Source organism: Camellia sinensis, chromosome 9 (assembly GCF_055761805.1).
Source record: "Camellia sinensis isolate YWXY chromosome 9, ASM5576180v1, whole genome shotgun sequence".
NCBI classification, from domain to species: Eukaryota; Viridiplantae; Streptophyta; class Magnoliopsida; order Ericales; family Theaceae; genus Camellia; species Camellia sinensis.
This window is the reverse complement of record NC_138969.1, coordinates 156186685-156206138: the sequence shown is the minus strand read 5'-3', so window position 1 is coordinate 156206138 and position 19454 is coordinate 156186685. Positions and strand designations below refer to the sequence as shown.

At 35.8% G+C, this 19454-nt stretch overlaps 1 long non-coding RNA gene across 1 annotated transcript; it reads left to right on the top strand.

The window, feature by feature from the left end:
- The first annotated feature begins 257 nt into the window (after positions 1-257).
- Positions 258-5957, top strand: LOC114301800 (uncharacterized). Its single transcript, XR_003643195.2, has 2 exons — positions 258-4889; positions 4997-5957. It is a non-coding gene; the product is annotated as an uncharacterized LOC114301800 (long non-coding RNA).
- Positions 5958-19454: the final 13497 nt, after the last annotated feature.

Here is a 19454-nt window from a genome sequence, read left to right as displayed (position 1 = left end):
GTCTGCCAGAGAGCTCTGGTTACTGCATTACCTTCTTCAAAGGTTGGTCAGTGAGGACCACTATGGAATAGGCTTGGAAGTAAGGACGGAGTCGTCTAGAGGACAATTTTTCTAACAGTGGGTAATTCTGTTCGGTGCCCCTGAGGGCCCGACTGATGTAGTAGACCGGCCGTTGAACAGAGTCGTCTTCCTTGATGAGAGCGGCTGTGACTGCGGTGCTTGAAACGGCTAAGTAGAGGAAGAGGGGTTCGCCAGTGATTGCCTGAGAAAGGAGGGGGGTTGGCCATGCATTGCTTCAATTGCTGAAAGGCCTCTTCGGACTCGGTCGTCCATTCAAAAGTTTGCCGAAGAACTTTGAAGAAGGGGAGGCACTTATCCGTTGCGCGGGAAATGAAGCGGTTAAGGGTGGCGGCTCGACCAGTGAGTCTTTGAACTTCCTTAACCGTTCTGGGTGACTGCATTTCAATCAAGGCTTTGATCTTTTAAGGGTTAGCTTCAATGCCCCGTTGACTGACCATGAAGCCCAAGAACTTCCCAGATCCTACGCCGAAGGCGCACTTCTTCGGATTGAGCTTCATCTGGTACTTCCGCAGGGTGGCGAAGGTTTCTCGCAAGTCGGTCAGATGGTCAGCAGAGAGTTTGCTCTTCACTATTATGTCATCGACATATACTTCAATGTTCCGACCGATTTGATGATGGAAAACGACGTTGACCAACCGTTGGTAGGTGGTCCTATCATTTTTCTGTCCAAATGGCATCACTTGGTAATGGTAGGTGCCTCGGTCAGTAATGAAGGAGGTGTGTTCCCGATCAGATGGGTGCATCAGAATTTGGTTATACCCAGAGAAGGCATCCATGAAGCTGAGCATTTGGTGACCGGTCGTGGCGTCGACTAGCAGATCTATGCGGGGAAGAGGATAACTGTCTTTGGGGCAAGCTCGGTTGAGGTCTGAGTAGTCGACACAAAGTCGCCATTTACCATTGTTCTTGTGAACCGGGACCACGTTTGACAGCCATCTAGGGTAGTCTACGTTCTTGATGAATTGGGCCTCAAGGAGCTTGTCAACCTCTGCGGCAATAAGGGTATTGCGTTCAGGATGAAAGATGCGCTACTTCTGGCGGTAAGGTCGGAAACGGGGTTCAATGCTGAGGCGATGGGTTATGAAGGAGAGGTTAATACCCGGCATGTCTGAATGGGTCCAGGCAAAGACATTATTATGCTCGATTAGGAGGGCAGTAAGGTCGGCCTTTGCTTGGGGGGATAGTTGGCTGCTGATTTTGGCAGTTTTCGTTGGGTTGGTGGGGTCGATGGGAACCTCCACGAGCTCCTCCACAGGTTCTCTTCTGACCAGCTCGACCTCATCTCGGGCGTCAAGTCCTTCAATGATCATGGTTTCGTTTAGCTTGACTTCTTTTAGTGAGGCAACATAGCATTCCCTAGCCACAATTTGCTCTTCCCTTACAGTCTCGACCCCCAGATCGGTGGGAAACTTAACGGCAAGGTGATAAGTTGATATGATAGCTTGGAAGGCATTTAGGGCAGTGCGGCCAAGGATGATGTTGTAGGCGGATGGGCAGTCGACGACAAGGAAGGTGAGCAACTTTGTTGTCTGCCGTGGGTACTCACCAATTGTGATGGGAAGATCAATGGAGCCGATGGAGGTGACCCGGTCGCTAGTGAAACCGACCAAAGGGGTTTGGAGAGAAGACAGACTTTCCTCCCCAATTTTGAGCTGGCGAAAGTAGTTGAGAAAGATGATGTCTGAAGAACTACTGTTGTCGATGAGAACTCGTCTGACCTTGTAGTTGGAGAGGAGGGCAGAAATGACGAGAGGGTCATCATGAGGGTAGCGAATGCCTGTACAATCGACGTCGGTGAAGGTGATAGGCTCGGTCCACTACTTGGGCTGTTTGGAGGGTCGATCGACCGTGGCAACTACTTTATTTGAGCCTTACCTTATCTTCCTGAGTTCTGCCCTCTGAGCCGAGCGGGATGGTCCCCCGCAAGCAAGGTCGCCTAAAATGACTCTGATCTCTCCAACAGGTAGAGGGGGGTTGCCTGGCGGCCGAGGTTGCTGTGAAGGGCAATCATGGCCTTGGTTAGGTTGGGCTGGCTACTGGGGGATGCGCTGGCGGTTGTTTCTGAGGGGCTCAGTTCTGTCTCTGCTGAGGGCGGGTGTTTGTGAACCAGCTAAGACGCCCCTGGCGTATGAGGGTTTCGACCTGATCTTTGAGGTTGACGCACTCATCGGTGTTATGGCCATGGTCCTGGTGGAAACGGTAATATTTGGATTAGTCTTTCCGATTGGAAGGGGTTCGTGACGGTTGGGGCCATTTAAGGGGGTAGTCCCATTGGATCTGATTTAGGACTTGTTCCATGGGAGAGTTAAGGGATGTATATCGCTCGAACCGACCGGGCGGTATAGTGTGGTGTTTGGCTATTATACTGGGTGTTTCTGGATTCTGAGTCTTTTTTTTTTCTCTGGGGATCGGGTTTTTGGTCATGGGGTCTTGCCGGGCGGCTAGGGAATCCTCACCGTTCATGTATTTTTGGGCTTTGGAGAGTAGGGCTGCCATAGAGGTCGAGGGATTTTTAGAGAGGGAGAATAAGAAGTCGGACAACCGCAGACCGGCCATGAAAGTAGTGAGGATGACCTTGTCATCATTTTTCTCAACTTGCAGGGCTTTGGTGTTGAAGCGGGTAACAAAATTGCGTAGCGACTTCCCCTCGGTCTATCGAATGTTGAGGAGTTGGGTTGTCGGGCGTCGTTGGCGTTGGGCTCCAATAAAATGGCTGAGGAAGGAGTCACTGAGATGCTGGAAAGTGGAGACGGAGTCTATTGGTAGTTGGCTAAACCACAGCCGAGCTGACTCCTTCAGCGTCACGGGAAAAGCTCGACACATGATCTCGTCAAGGAATGCATGGAGGATCATGAGGGTTCTGTAGGTCTCCAGATGGTCGACTGGGTCCGTCGTACCATCAAAAGAGTCGATGGTGGGCATCTTGAACTTGGGGGTAGAGGTTTGTCACGGATGGAGGCGACAAATAGTGAGTTTGCTGTGGTAGAGGGTTTATGCTGGATGTTCTACATGACTCCCTGGAGGCTCGGAGTTCCACGTCCCAGAGAGGAATGTGATCACCTCCGGAGGGCAACGGGAGCTGGACGCTGCTAGCCTCTCCTTCAATGATTGGTGGCGGGATCGATGGTTGTGGGCCCCGAGGTGGTAGGTGTATACCTGGGGGAGGGGGTTGCAAGCCTTCTCTGTTGGGCTGATTAGGCTGCGGAATAGTATCGCTCGGGGCTTGTTCGTAGTTGGGAGGAATATCGGGGGGTAGTGGAGGGGGCATGGGAAGGTTTCTTTGGAGTAAGGCATTATCAGGGCTTGGTTTTGCTCGGCCATGCGGTTAATACTGTTGGTAAGCTTGATGAAATATTGTGGTGGGTCGTTTGGATTGAGGGGGTCGACTTGGTGGTCGACAGCATTTTGGTGAGAAGCCATGGATCTAGTCGTGACCATACACTTCGATGGGTAGCGAGAAATGGTTATTAGAATGGGGTCTCCGGCGATAGTGAACACAACTAGCGCGAGAAGCAAAGCCTTCCCACAGATGGCGCCAACTGATGATACAGTTACTACACAACGGGTCCCAGATGGAATGGGTTGGACTAATCCACGCTTCTTCAACCGATAACTGGGTGTTCAAGTCCACCAGAGAACTTGCACACAAGTTCAACAGGGGAACTGGGAGTCCCCCAGCGAACCCTCCGACGAGCAAGTTAGAGAGAGAGAAGTGTAATGTAGAGATATGAACTGGAGATAGAAAAACTTAACCTTCTTCTTGTCTTCAACGTTTGCTTATATCCTTTGGTTATCATTTCGCTGTCTTTTCCGACCTGCCATCTTGGCCGAAAATTTATGCTGTAGCTTACCTTGTTTAGGGTAAAGGGGTGTTGTTCCGACGGAGAGGCGTTGTCGTAATAAATGCTGTGATGGGCTACATTAATGGTGATGTGCAGTGGCAATAACTTTGTAGATCTTTGTGTACTGATGTAGCTTGTCTTTTACCTGCCGTATGTCTGAATGTCATTGGCTCTTTATGCCACGTTGGGTTCCAGCTGTTCTGGACTTCACCAGCTGGGTTATGTATTGGGCTTCAAGTGATGGGCTTGGGTTGTTCATAGTGGGTTATGGCCTTTATGGGCTTACCCACGTCATATTGTATTATCTTTTGCTGTGTACTGCTGCTATGAGTTTGCTGCTAGGCTGTTGCTCTTTTACTCTACTGAACAAATGCTGCATTACTTTACTTTGTTGCTGATATGCTATGATGCCCCTTGTACTGTTGTGCTTCTATAGGCATTGGGGCTATGCTTTGTGCTGCTGACTAGTAGTTGTTAGTTGGATGGGAGGTTATGCTATCCACTACGCCGCACTCATCTCTTGCTCTTCCACTACGCCGATCACCATCGCCGCCCAAAAAAAGGCACAGAAAGAGATAGAAACTAGGAGTGGTTGGGTTGAGCATGTGGACTTACAATTTTATTTTTTTGGCTCTGGTTTTCTGTTTCTTATAATTCTAGTGACATCTTCATTAATTACTGATTACATCATTTTCTGACTAGGGAAGTAGGTTCTTTACTCAATTGCTTTTTAGGATTCCTTAAATTCATGGTTTATGGGGCCAATAGAAGTGTTACATTGCTGTCTATGTATATATATAATTTTTTGGGGGAGTAGAATCTTAACCCTGCTTGCTTTCTTATGTTATGTGCATCCATAATTCATTATTGCAGATGCTAAGCACAGTACTTGTGCCCTCATAATCATCTCAATCAGAAGATATTTACCTTTTTGTGCTATCTGGTGCTACTTATGGAAGTGCTATGGTGAGTGACCCCACAGTGTGTTCTCCTATGAAATTGGAATGGTATACCAACTTCTTTGTTTATATCCTTGTTTTTTAAATTATCTATTACTATTTTTGTTTCTACAGGTTCATCATGTTGGTATGTCAGTTCAAATCTCTAGTAGCAATTTACCTATGCCACGATTGATTATCGAAGCTCTTCTTACAGGCCTTTTTACAAACAAATGGATGTAGTCATTTTTCATGTATCCTTTTTTAACACAAGACCTATCACGAATGAATGAAGTAAGGCATTAGTATTATTGAAGGAAAAGTAAAGCACCACCAATTTGTTTGTGAGATTTAATTGGTTATTTTCACTAGGGAACTCTGTTAGTTAACTTTAATTTCTTAATCACATCTATTTCAATTAAATATCCGTGGGAATATTAGCTAATGTTGGTTGGTAAATGAGACGATAATGTTGTTAGATAAAAATATAGTCAATATCATGGACAATCTACATTGAAGACTTGAAGTATGGCAGATGACAATGTTGTTACATGAAAATATAGTCAGCATCATGGACCATCTACATTGATGTCTTGGGAGTGTTTGCATAAATCAATTCCATTGTTAATATAGACTTTAATTTGACTTGGACTCTTTATGGGGCCATTGAATTATCTATTAATTTTGGAAATGTTTTGTTGATGTTTTATAATTTCTTGGTCATTTCTTAATACCTCAAGAAATATTTTTGTCCTTGAGTCGTTGGTTTTTGTACTTGTGTGAAGTTTCCTTTGTCATGCAGACAAGAAATGTAATAGGGTTAGTTGCTCCAGCTATTGCCGCGGGTTTAGGTGCATTAACACTGTGATAGGAGCAAGTGGATTTGCTACAGTTGCAACTGCTATAGGAACTGTTGTCGATAGTTTTAGATAATCTCTTAATAGTTGTCGATATGTTTAGAAAATTAGATATGCATAGTTTTGGATGGTTTAAACTTTTTGTACAGTTTAGAACTTCAGGATATAGTTTTCGAATGTTTGGAATGTATAGACAATTATTGAATGATGTTTCAAATAATATTTTGATGGTTGATTGATGTTTTGTGATGTTTGTTTGTAATATTTGTTAGATTGTACAAAATTGGTCAAATGGAACTTGTTGAATTTAAAAAAAAAAAATTGCATATTCTACGACAGGCATAATAAGTCGTTGTGTTACATATTTTACGATGCGCAATCAGCGTCGTTATTTGTCTCACCAATTAACAACATGCAAAAGTAGTCGTAAAAAAAGTAACAACGACGCACAAAATTTGCCGTTAAATAGTTTTTAACGGCGTACTATTGTAGACGCGCCCGAACGTCTCGGAAAAATCTCGTTTTGTTCATTGGGCTTACTACAGTTCGGACTCAATGTCACGGTTCTTAATTTGATCTTGCAAAGTGCAATGCGAGATTGATAAATCACCAAAGAGTCCAGATCCGGCAAATTGTTTTGAAAAACTAATTTTTAAAAAGAAGTGTCAAACATGGATTGCTTTGCCAGATATAGAGTCGCCACCTAAACATTTTATTTTTGAGAAATTTAGGAAACCCTGACTCGTGCCTAAAGCCACGTGTCCGTTATCACCAAAGTTGCCTCAGCTCGGGAACTTGGGTATGAGAGGGGAAGGTCATGCAATGAGCACTCTCGCTCGCCCGATCAAAGATCGGTCTTTACTAACATGATATCTTATTTTTGAAAACACATATGCTCTTATTCCGGTTATTAACCTAGAATTACTATGTGACGTGCACAACATACAAGCATAGACTAGATCACCTAAATTGGAACAAAACATCTCATGTTTGTTTTTGAAAGCGGTTTACTACTCGCAAGTAGGCTAAAATGCGGATTTTGCCACCTTCAAGTGGGCTTTAGAAAACATGGTGATTTGCCACTCTCAAGTGGGCTTAAAACTCGTAATCAATGAATTGTTCCAATTCAAGTAATCCAACCTTCACCCACAGGCAATCAGGCAGTTATATCACATAAGCAGTTAGTCTCATGGCAAGCATGCTATCATGGCAGTCACTCGCACACATGCAAGGATGCTAAAGCATAAACACTCACTGAGTACTCCAAGCCAAAACAGAAGATAGTTAGTAATCATGCATGATCCTAATTATGTCAAGAATGCTTAATGCAACACATGCAAAATGCAACTAAGATAAGCTCGGCTATTTTAAAATGTCATGTGAAATGCAACTCAATACATGTATTCAAACAGGAATTAAAATACAATGCAGTTAGTATGATGCGCCGAGCCTAGTACATGCAAGACAGATGAATGAATGCAAACATGCGAAGCATAAGGATGCTAATTGAAACATGCCTTAAAACTAATTGCCGTAAGCTAGTAAATAAAAGGGAGAAAGAAATGGGGGTTGGAAGACATGCATCACACGCACGCACACTTATTTACAACAGTTGTGCCCTCTCGACGGAGGGTCCGAATAAATAATACAAATCACTTAATTAACTAACTAACAAGCTAATTAATTATTACAAAACGAATTTAAACAAACAACTATTCTAAGTTAACAAAAGCACTGAAATGGCCTCATGACGAGGGATGCATGCATGCTTGAATCGCCTCGCTCGAAAATCCATCGTGATGCCCCGACTTGCCTCTGATTGCACTTGTTTCCAGAACACTGCTAAAAGCTCTAGAAAGTTGAAGCTCCATCATGGGAACCTGTAGGGATGCTGCTGACCAGTTGTTGGCATTGGAGACCACCTGCCGACCACTTTCTGTGCTGAAAAATCAGAAAAAGTGGTCGGCCAGCTAGTATTACTGGTCGGCCAACTAGTTGCTGCTGCCAGATTCCACTTTGCTGCAACAGAGAGCAAGAAAGGGCATGGCAAAGTATTTGCAACATATGTATGCACAACCACCTTCCCTATCATGTCATGAACTCAAGGGAGTGCGGTTTTTGGCCCTCGGACCATCAGTCGCGCATTTCAATGCATGATGGCCGAGAGGCGAAGTTGCACAATTCAATATAAAATGAATGCATGCATAACACATAAAGCCTAAAACTCTATCACGCTTGATCAAGAGCGTTGGCGACCGAGAATTGAGGCACGCTTCATCACTTCAAGTATGAAACGTTCCTCGTTTCTTGTGCTCGGGTTAATACTTAATCCAAACAAATGCAAGCAGCAAGTAACATGGCATACACAATGCAAGTACCAATTAGTGTGCACAATGCAATGATGGTATACTCAATGCAATGTGACCTAAGCATACACAATGCAAGGGATAAGGCATACACAATGCAATGGACAACATAGCATGCAAACAACATGCAATCAATCATGCTTAATGGACTTAGACTAAAATGAAAAGACCTCAGCCATGCCCAAATAGAGGCCATTTCACACCAAAACTTAGGCACAAAAAAGGCAAAGAACATGTGCTCATGCAATGGCTCATTAATAAGGCATAAAGGTCAACTCTCAAGCACAATGAAGAAGTGACGAATATGAGAGTATGGCATAGGTGCAAGCACTAAAATTATCTGCCAAGTGATGTCATATCATGCAAATAGCTCAAATATGACATGCTAGAGGGCCCAAAGTGCAAGGCTAGCAAAGCCAAATACACCATAGCTACACAAAACTAAACATGCATGACCAAAATAACACCAAACAAACCTTAAACATGGTAAAACAAGGCTAAAAGCTTCTTTGGGTCGAGCCAAAATCATGCTAAAAACATGGCTTAAAGCACAAAGCATGTTAAGGCAATTTCATGGAATTGCACTACAAGTGCATGAGGCATGCAAGGGCCAACCAAACCAAACCAAAACAGAGTCATGACATGGCAAAACATCACCAAAAACATGCTGAAGTGGAAAGAAAACAAGCAAGAATGACATGCTACTTCATGAAGCATACAAGGCTAGTTTGTGTGATTTACACTACAAGTGTATTATGCATGCAACGGATGATCAAGAAAACCTAAAACAGATCTAAGGCATGCTGAAATAACCCCAAATACATGCTAAGAACAAGCCAACACAAGCTTAAAATACATGCTCAAACATAAGGTATATATGGCAAGTATTGAAGACATAAGGAGAGGGGATGACCCTCTCCTTTTTGGGACCTTAACACACCATTTCCACCACTGAAAATCCTCTGGATTTCAGTGGTGAGAAGGCCAAAGCAAGGTGATCCCAAAGGCTTAAAGGGAAGGTCCAAAACACGACCAAACAAGGCCTAAGAGGGGGTAGACTACCCCCAACACAAAATGACCTTAAACAAACATTTTAAACAACTTAAAACAAGACTTTTTTCAGTTGAAAGCTAAGCCCAAGTAAGCATGCAAATGGGACCAAGGAAACAACCAAAACAAAGCTTAAAAGGGAGAAAAAAAGTTACCCTTGAAGCACTGCAACAACAACTTCTTTCTCAGCCAAAAACCAGCTTTTTAGCCCCCAAATATGTCCTCCAAGAACCTCAGCTCAATGATGGAGGTGTATGGTTAAGGGTTGTGGTGTAAAAGTAAAGAACAACACCCTTTTTAGGCACCAAAAATAAAGATATAGAGGGAGATATATGCTTGTGCCTTAGGAAATTTTCTAAACCTGTGGAATGGAGAAGGAGACTCTCTCTTATAGAAAAACAAAGGGTTCAAACTTCTTGGAGAAGCTAAACTTGGATGCAATATGGAGGATACAGTCTGTACCCTCCAGCTGGCACAGCTGGCATCCATACAGTTTGCCAAAACAGGGGGAGAGCTGCTAACCACTTAAAGTGGTCGGCCTGCTACTTGTAGTGGTCGGCCGACCACTTCAAGTGGTCTCCCAGAAAAAAAGTGGTCAGCAGGGGGAATTGATGGTCTCCACACTGAAAGCAAGCCAATGGTGTGGTGGGAGGCCAGCAAACGTGGCCCAAAGACCAAGAAAACCAGTTTCCTGACCAGAAAATTGGCTGGCGGGAAGAAAAGTGGTCTCCAAGGAGAAAAATTGGTCTCCCACCCTCGTACTACTTTCCAAACAAGGGAAACAAGGTTTGTGCCAAAAACAAACCAACAAGGATGCAAAACGAGAGTTCGGGAGGCAAAGCACGCAGCCGGGAGCCTTGAAAACTGGCTGTTGAGCACCAAAAGTGGTATACGACCACAAGAGTGGTCTCCCAAACCATAGTGTCCTTCTAGGGAGAGGAAGCAAGTTGTGGTTCAAAAAACAAGTCAAACGGAGAATGTTAAGCGGTCCCGAGACAAGGCGCACGGCCGAAGGCTATAAAAACTAGAAACTAGTCTCCAAACGGGAAAAGTGGCCAACGACCACAGAAGGATGGTCTACAAGACCTCTCCCTCCCTCAGGCAAGGAAAACAAGGCTTGGTTCGCAAACCGAGTCAAAGTACAAAGAGTTCAGAGGCCCGGAGGCGAGGCTCTCAGCCAAAAACTTCGAAACTTCGAAACGAGCACGACATGCGCAATCACCGAGCGCTCAGTCGATAACGTCTGAGTCTTAAAGTCGGTTAAAAATGGGGTGTCTACAACTATAGCATGTTGTAAAAAAAGTAATAACGACGCACAAAATCTGTCATTAAATAGTTTTTAATGGCGTATGAAGCATATCGTTGAAAGTGAATAACTTTCCATGACTGGTCATAATATGACGCGCGTTGTACGTCGTAGAAGGGTTTTTACGGCGTGCAATGCGTGCCATAAAAATCCTTTTTTGTTGCATGATCTCTACACGCTCCTCTGTATCGAACGATTTGACCTCTCTACAATCTCCTCTCTGATTACGAACTTGAACCAGTTGAAGTACTTCATCGATGATTGCAAGTCCAATCCCTTAATCCTTTCCAATCCTTCTCTCTCCTTCTTCCAAGACTACCTTGAAAGGTATGATATAATTCATTTTTATATATTTATATATTTTCCTGTTGAATTTGCTTTCTTATGTATTTTTATATGATTTTTTAATGGTTAAGTGGAGTGAATTGATTTTGAACTAGGTTGTATTCTATTTTCTATAAATTTTTTAGTTGAAGAGACACTTGAAACAATTCGAAATAAGTCAAATATTCAATTCGATTGATTTGATCAATTTCATCACAAACCTTCCGTAGGATTTCTATAGTTTGCATTGTTTAAGATGGTATGGCATTAGTGACAGATTGAATCAAGATTGCTCTCCCTGCCAAGGGAAGCACACCAGTTTCCCAACCAATCAACTTACTTTGAAGCTTCTCCAAAATGGAGTCGAAATGATTTTTACTAACCCGGGTGTGAAGCAAGGGAACTCCAAGGTATTTCCCCAAATTTTGGGTCAATAGAATACCACACAGATTGCTCAGATCTTTAGCTCTCCTCCTTTCAATGTTAGGATAAATAAACATGTTGGATTTGTGAACGTCCACTCTAAGCCTAGAGATTTTACTAAATTCATTTAGCACTTCCAAAATGATAGTGCAGTTTGCACTGTCAACTTTAGCAAACAAAGATCAATCATCTGCAAAGAATAAGCGTAAAATAATGGGCCCAGTCTTTGACATTTTGAGACCCATCCACTCTTTTTTCTCCATCAGTGATAAGCGTAAAATAATGGGCCCAGTTTTTTATATTTTGAGACCTATCCACTGTTTTTTCTCCATCAGTGATAATCACTCAGCATTGAAGTCCACATCATTTTGATTTTTGGGTTAAAAAACATTTCATCATTTTGAAAATGAAATGAGAAAATTGTGTACAAGTCACGAACCACCACTAATTTAGGGTTATTGTAAGTTCTTTTAAACTAAAATTTAATAATATCATAAAGTAAAAGTTAAAAGCATTAGTTTTCTAATTTTTAAATAATCAATTTTTTAAATTTATTTAATTATTTCTGTCTAATAAATTATAAGTAAAAATTACATTAAACAATCTAATACATATTTCCAAATTAAAATAAATCATAATCACCTCTTAAAATTTATACCAAACAACCCCAATGTCATGACATGTAACGCATATTAAAATGGAGAAAAAATTATAAAAAAAAATAAAAAAATTCTCAAAATTTGACATTCATAACAGAATAAACTCTGAGTTTTTTATTTTATCAATTTAAATTCTAATTTTTTGATTTATTTTTTATCTAAATTATTTGCCTATTTTCGTTAAATAAAACTAACAGAAAAATGGTATTTTATTCATTAAAATTAACAAAAATGGGATTTTAGAAATTTTATGAAATGGTGTTTTAAACATTTTATACACACCTACATTGAATTTAGGGATGCAACTTGTGCAGGTGTGGGCGGATTGAGAGGTTATTCAATCTTGGCTCAAGTTGTACTAGAATCTGCTTAGCCCATCCAAACCTGAATTGTAACCCAAGATTGTTTGTTAAAACCCGATCCGAGCTAAGTACGAATTGCTTGAGGTGCCCAAATTGTTCGAATTATACAAAAAATTGAGTTTTTTTAAAATTTTTTTTTTTTTGTGCAACTAGCTTAATTAATTGGTTAAAATTGCACTCTATTAACAATTTTTTTCCTTTTTTGTAAAATTATTAATAACATTAAATCAAATAATTTATATAATATAATAGATATGAGAATTAAATAACAAATGTGTCGCTATGATGGCATTTATAATTTCTAAGTGATAAAAGAAAAAAAAAATTTGTATTGTGTTTATAATATATATTCAATATGATTTAACAATCTAAATTCTTTTAACATCATCTAATAATGACTAATAATTTACGTATACATTTAATATTTTTTATATATTTACATTTATATAATTTGGATTTCAAGTTGTTTGAGTTGTTTAGTGTCTTTGTTCAAATCTGCTCAAATTTAATTCAGATTTTTGAATTTTTATCCAAACGCGCACCAAATTCAAAAATATTTTGCTTAGGCCCTAAAACAAAATCGGGTTTGAGCTTGTGTTGATCGAATTGAGCCCATCCAAGGTGTAGCCAAATTGAATTTAATGACTAAAATACTCTTTCGAGAGTTTATAAATTAAAGATAAGTGATTTAAAATGAAATATAATTATAATTATATTGCTAGCAAGAAAATAAGCAAAAACCCATGGGACATTTTAGTGATGTATCTATCTATACTATTATTAAGTGATGCTCGACTTAGTGTCCAAGCCTTTTCTTTATTCCACGTGATAGATTTTTCTATTTAAAAAAAAATTACACAAAAAGGTAAATAAGGCTTGAACCAAAACTTTTAGTTTTATTAAGAAGACTCTTATCACTTAATCAACATACATATTATAATATTAATTTTTTATTTTTTATTTTATTTTATTTAAATTGCACATGTGTTTTACGTGTCACCCCTAATGTTACATGAAATACCGATGCATTAACAGCGACGTTACATCTCTATTGTTAAAAATATGATGTTCCCCATTGTATTATTGTGTATTGCTCTTGTTTAAGGATAAGTTCATTCTTTTCTTCCTTTTCTTTCTTTTTTCAGGTTTGGTAATATTATATTACATTTTTATAGTATATCATTAAATTTTTATAATAATTCTCAAAAGACATTCTCATTGTATTATATTTTTTATAGTATATCATTAAATTAGTGTTAAAAAAATATATTATAATATTATAGATTATTTATTAAATTCATACTGTTATTTTTTATTTGAACTGTTTTTTTGACGATAGACTAAAATAATTTTGAAATCTTTCATCATTTTAAAAATCAAATAAGAAAATTGTGTGCTTTTAAACGTGGGGCAATTACTTATCAGTGAGAGTTGAGAAATTATACTATAAATCAGTGGGAATCTTTTTGTAAATTACAAAACAAATGAATGAAACAACTTCAATTACAACGCTAGGAAAAAAATAGCCTAGTTTAGGCTAAAATTTACAAAAAGATAAAATAAACTAAAATAGTTAATAAGACAAAATATCACGTTAAATCCATAATCATTTCACTTTTTCTCTCACAAACATCACATCCAACCACAAAAAAATCCAATAATCTTCCAAAACACAAAAATTTTAGCTTACTAAAATAGCCAAAAATTAAAATAGCCTACTAAAATAGCAACTTCCCAAACGAAGCCAAAGGTGGGTGAAAAAATTGTTTTCACACGCCACTCACCACCCTTTTCTTCCTTTCATTTTCTGTCAGTGTCCTCTCTGTATCTCAAAAAATTATTAATTAATTATGAATATATCATGTGATGATCATATTCTATGTCAATTATAAATTTTTATATCTTTTTATATTTTTAATTAATCAATTTAAAATTATAAATTTTATTCTCTTTATGTTCTTCAATCATTTAATATAAAATCATAAATTTTATTTTCATCGCAAATCATAATATATATGAAATATCCCATAACGGGGACTCTTCAACTCATCAATAACTTCTCCTATCTCTCTCTTCCTTTATTTTTTCAAAAATGCTTTAGACCACTAATTAGTGGTGGCTCTAATGATGTGGCAGTGAGTCCCACCCACTGCCACATGTGTTTTGTGCCTTGTTTTTATTTTTTTTCTTTTTTTTTTTCCAATTGCCACCTCACTAGTGGTAGTATTAGTAATGATAAATTAGTGGTCTATAGCATTGCTCTTATTTCTTTCTTCCTGCTGTCCTTTCTTACTTTCTCTTTCTTTCTTTCTTTTTTTTTTTTTATTTATTTTGTTTTCACTTTTTTTTTTTTTTTAAAACATAACATCATACACGTGCAAATCATGGTACGGAATGACCGACTGCCTTTTTGGCTTATGTTGACCTTTGTTGCTTTCTCTCTGTTTCTTTTTTTTTATTTATTTGTTTTGTTTTCATTTTTTTTTAAAAGAACAAATTACATATATCCCCTTAAAATTTGACTAAATTATAAATACTTTTGAGATTTGAAAAATTATAAATTTCTCCCTAAATGCTATATTTACATAATAAATTAGGGAATAATTTGTTATAAAATATAAACCTTAAAGGACAAATTATTATGAAAATACAAACCTCAAGAGGCGGGATGTAATTTTCGAAACCTCAAAAAAAATATCTATAATTTAATCAAACCTCAAGGGAGGTATATATAATTTGCTCATTTTTAAAAGAAATAACATTATACACATGGAAATCATGAGCAAATTATAGATATAATGTTATTTCTTTTGAAAAACGAGGCCATTTTTTAATTCGAGCCATTTCGAGCCGCTCGGTTTCGAGCTACCTATCACTGCGGTATATTTCACGTAATCCAAACTATACAAAAAGATGTAGGGAAGGATAGGGGTGGGGCTATCCCCGCTAACTATATATATATTTTTAATAATTAGGTGTTGGAACTAATTTATTTTTTTTAAAAAAATTCCACTTGTTCAACAAAATTGGGTTTGTAATTTATTTTATTATTATTATTCTCTATCCTCACCTCGGCCATGCTAAATCAGAGACTTGTTGTGCTTTGGTATCTTAATTAACAAATTTTATTTTTTATTTTTTCAAAAATGAGTTTGATTTAGCATGGTCTTATATAGGCTTCTCTTTTTATTTTGATTTTGTAGATTCATCTCGACAAACTGAAGTCACTGATTTTTTTTTTTTTTAAATTTTAATCTTGATAAATTGTTATTTTTTCATTTTATTTATTTATTTATTTATTTATTTATTTTAATTTGAGAAGTTTAATCTCAATAAGGTTTATAATCAAAACTAAAGGTTACAATTCGTATTCGATTGAGTTTTTATTCTTAATTACTTTAATCAAAATAAATACCAAAAAAATTTAATTTTAAAAAATTAATTTTGTTTCAAAAATAAAAATATATAAAAAATGATGAGTATTTTTATTTTTATTTATTTTACCAAACTCACTTTATTTTTAAATATAATTTATAGGTTGTTTTAGATTATTTTATAATTTTTATCAAAAGAGACTCACGTGAGAGTAGTTATTCTCTCCCTATATTTGTTTAGGCTTTCATGGTGGGCTCTTTGCTAATCAACCCTTAGGGTTGGTTTGGAATGTTTTTAAAAAATGTATTTTTTAATTTATTAATTTATATGGATTGAATTTGGGTTTGATTTGATATGATGTGTTAGAGAGGTGATGTAATTTAAATAAGATGATGTGACTTAAATAGGATAGTGACTTTTTGACTTTTTATATTATTTAGTTTATGCCAAGCTAACCCTAAATAGGTGTTTGATCATTTCTTTGGTCGTTTCTTAGGTGTCCGTAGTATTATTAAACTGTGCGATGCACGAAAATTTAATTGTAAAATAAAAAATTAATTTTGAATCTTAATATTTAATGTATAAAAAATTTTAATAATTAAAAGTTAAATATAAATAGATATGTTAATAGTTGATGAAAATTTTGTTACGGTGTGTGGTCCTATGTACAAAGTTCATAAAAATATTTTTTCCAAAGTTAAAATATATATATATATATATATTCTCGATATGAAATTAAATTCTCATTTGTGTTAATCAAATTTATTAAAAATTATGAATTTCACTTGTATCAAAATATTTTTTTCTAAAAAAAATAAAAACAGTAGAAAATTCTATAATGTACAAATTAAGATTTGATTATAACTCATAGTGTATTATTTTAGTTATTAATCGAAAAGGTCTTTGTTAATTTCTTATGTTTTTAGTTATGTGTAAAGTGGTACACCGGATCTTTAAATTATACTTCAAGTGGTGTTTGATTTTGATTTCTTATAATATTTTTATATGACAATATTTAAGTATTTTATTATACGAAAAAAGTGCTTAAGGTGGATTGACTTAAAGGTAAAATTTATGCTTATGTCAGTAAGATCGTAATAGTTATTTATATTTATGCATAACAAATTAGAAATTCAAATCATAAACAATGTCTACAAGGGGAATCAAACCCAAAATCTCTTTGGGCAGGAATTTATTTTTAAAATAAAATTTTGATTTTGAGTTTTAATTCTTTGTGTGTAGAAAAATTTAATAATTAAAAGCCAAATATAAACAAATTTGCTAATGGCTTATGGAAAATTTTCTCATCGTGTGTGATCTTATGTAAAAAGTTCATAAAAATAATTTCTTTCAAAATTCTTAAAATAAATAAATAAAATGTATTCTCAACCTAAAATTAAATCTTCATTTATGTCAATCAAATTTACTAAAAATCATGAATTTCACTTGTATCAAAATATTATTTTTTTTAAAAAAAAACAAAAAGTAAAAACATTGAAAATTTCTATAATATACAAATTATGACTTTATTATAACTCATGGTGTATTATTATGGTTATTAATCGAAAAGGTCTCTGCTAATTTATTATGTTTTTAGTTATGTCTAAAGTGTATGTTGTTATTTTTTAATATAAATATTTTTCATATTCTCTAAAAAAAAAAAAAAAAGTTGTACAGTCTTTAATTATGTTTCAAGTGTTGTTTGATTATGATCTATGATAATATTTTTATATGACAATAGTTAAGTATCTTATTACACAAAAATATGCTTAAGGTGGGTTAATTTAAAGGTATAATTTATGCTTATATCAGTAAGATCATAACACATATTGATACATAATAAATTACAAATTCAAATCATAAACAATGTCTTCAAACGGAATCAGGCACAAAATTTCTATAATCTTAATAATTTCAGTTCTCAAAAGGTTTTGATTAATTATGTGACACATCATAATAACCGTAAATTTTTTATCCTAGCCAAATTATTTTTGTATATCTTTTCTGACAAAGCTCATGAAGGTGCATTATCAGTAATACTATAAATTTAAAATTTTTATTTAAAAATTATTCCAAAAAAAATCAATAGGTGCTTTAAATATACACAATCATTTTCGATGAATCATTATTCTTTAAAATAACACTTCACACTATTTATCATTTAACATTTGTCAATTTATCTTCTAAAAACTCAAAAAAAAAAATATTGAGTTCCATTATTTTAATCAATCATATCAATTTGGACGCTACACATGTATGTAAATCACTTCTACAAATATGATATCTGACATAAAATTACAATAGAGTTAACTTTAATTAATGTAATGATATTTTATATTATAACATGTGTTACAAAAGAATAATATTAATTTAAATTATTTATTTTAATAATCTTAATCTTATCCTTCTATAAAAATGTTATTTGAATACATATATATAATAAATTTAGTTAAATTATTAGTTTGTTTTGACACTTTTAGTTATATTGTCGTATAAAAGTGTAATTATCATATAATAATTTTATATGATATATATTAAATTAGAAGATATTAAAAATAATAGTTGAATTAGAAAGAGCATTAGTAATATAAAATTAAAAGTGATTCTAATTATTTAATTTAATTTTTAGAGCAAATTACACTAACGATCCTTATAGTTTGGGGCATGTGTTACTTTGATTCCTGACTTTTCAATTATGACACATTTAACCATGAATTTTGAATATTGTTTCAAATAAGAACAATAGAAGATACTATTGCTCAAGTTTAAGGACAAAGTTGTCAATTTGATAAAATATAAACTAATTTGACAAAAATAAATGTCAAAAAAATATTTTTGAATTTTTAAAAATTATTTCTACTTACCAAAGATAAAATCAATAAATCTTTTACACATTTATATATTTATTTTACCAAATTAATTTTTATTGTGTGTTTGAGATAAATTTAAACCAATACAATACACATGTAAATCATGCTATAAATATTATATATGATTTCTGGAATCTTTTATCATTTTAAAAATAACATGTGGCTTGAGATAAATTTAAACTAATACGATACACATGTAAATGACATTAGGTATAAGGGAGAAGTTATTGATAAATTTAAACTAGTACGATACGCATCATGTCCCGTATGAGGAAGAAGTTATCGGTTGGTCACTGGCACCACCACGTGGCGCTCCACATGCATTGTGATTGATGGAAGGGGTGAAACTCATAATCTTGTATTGGATAATTAGGGAATATGAAAAGGCATGGGAGTTTGTATTTGGCCTGAGGTATGGTCACGTGGTGCCCCAAATAATTTTCCCCTATAAGGGCACTTCAAAATGATGTCACTTTGAAATGAAATTTTATTTTGATCTTTTCTACCAAACAATGGATGATCCCAGATGGAGCTGGGTCAGTTGGCTTCCCATTCACCATCCTTCTAAATTTAGGCAGTTTAAAAAAAATGTATCAACATCCATCCTCTCAGACCATCAAAACCGCCCATTCTGTGGTGAATCAATTTGGGCCATTCATTTTTTATGAGTCGAATGAATGTTTACCCAACCCTATTATCTTCTTTTTTAATTTCTCAATCCACTTATAATACTTTAATTTCCTGTATTTCTATAAAATTCACCCTCAAATCCTTTCATTAGAAATCCATGCATACAATCGAAACCTAAAAGTCATTAGGAAGTCCTATTCTATTAAATAATGTTGCATGTTTGAAATGTCTAATCCATTTGATCAACTAATACATCAGACTAAGAGGCCCACTACTGTCACTGGTGGCACAAATGCATGTGCTTGTCTCTTATTTAACAACAGAACTCCATCATCTCTATAAATAGTCCCTTCATATAGAGATAGTGAGAC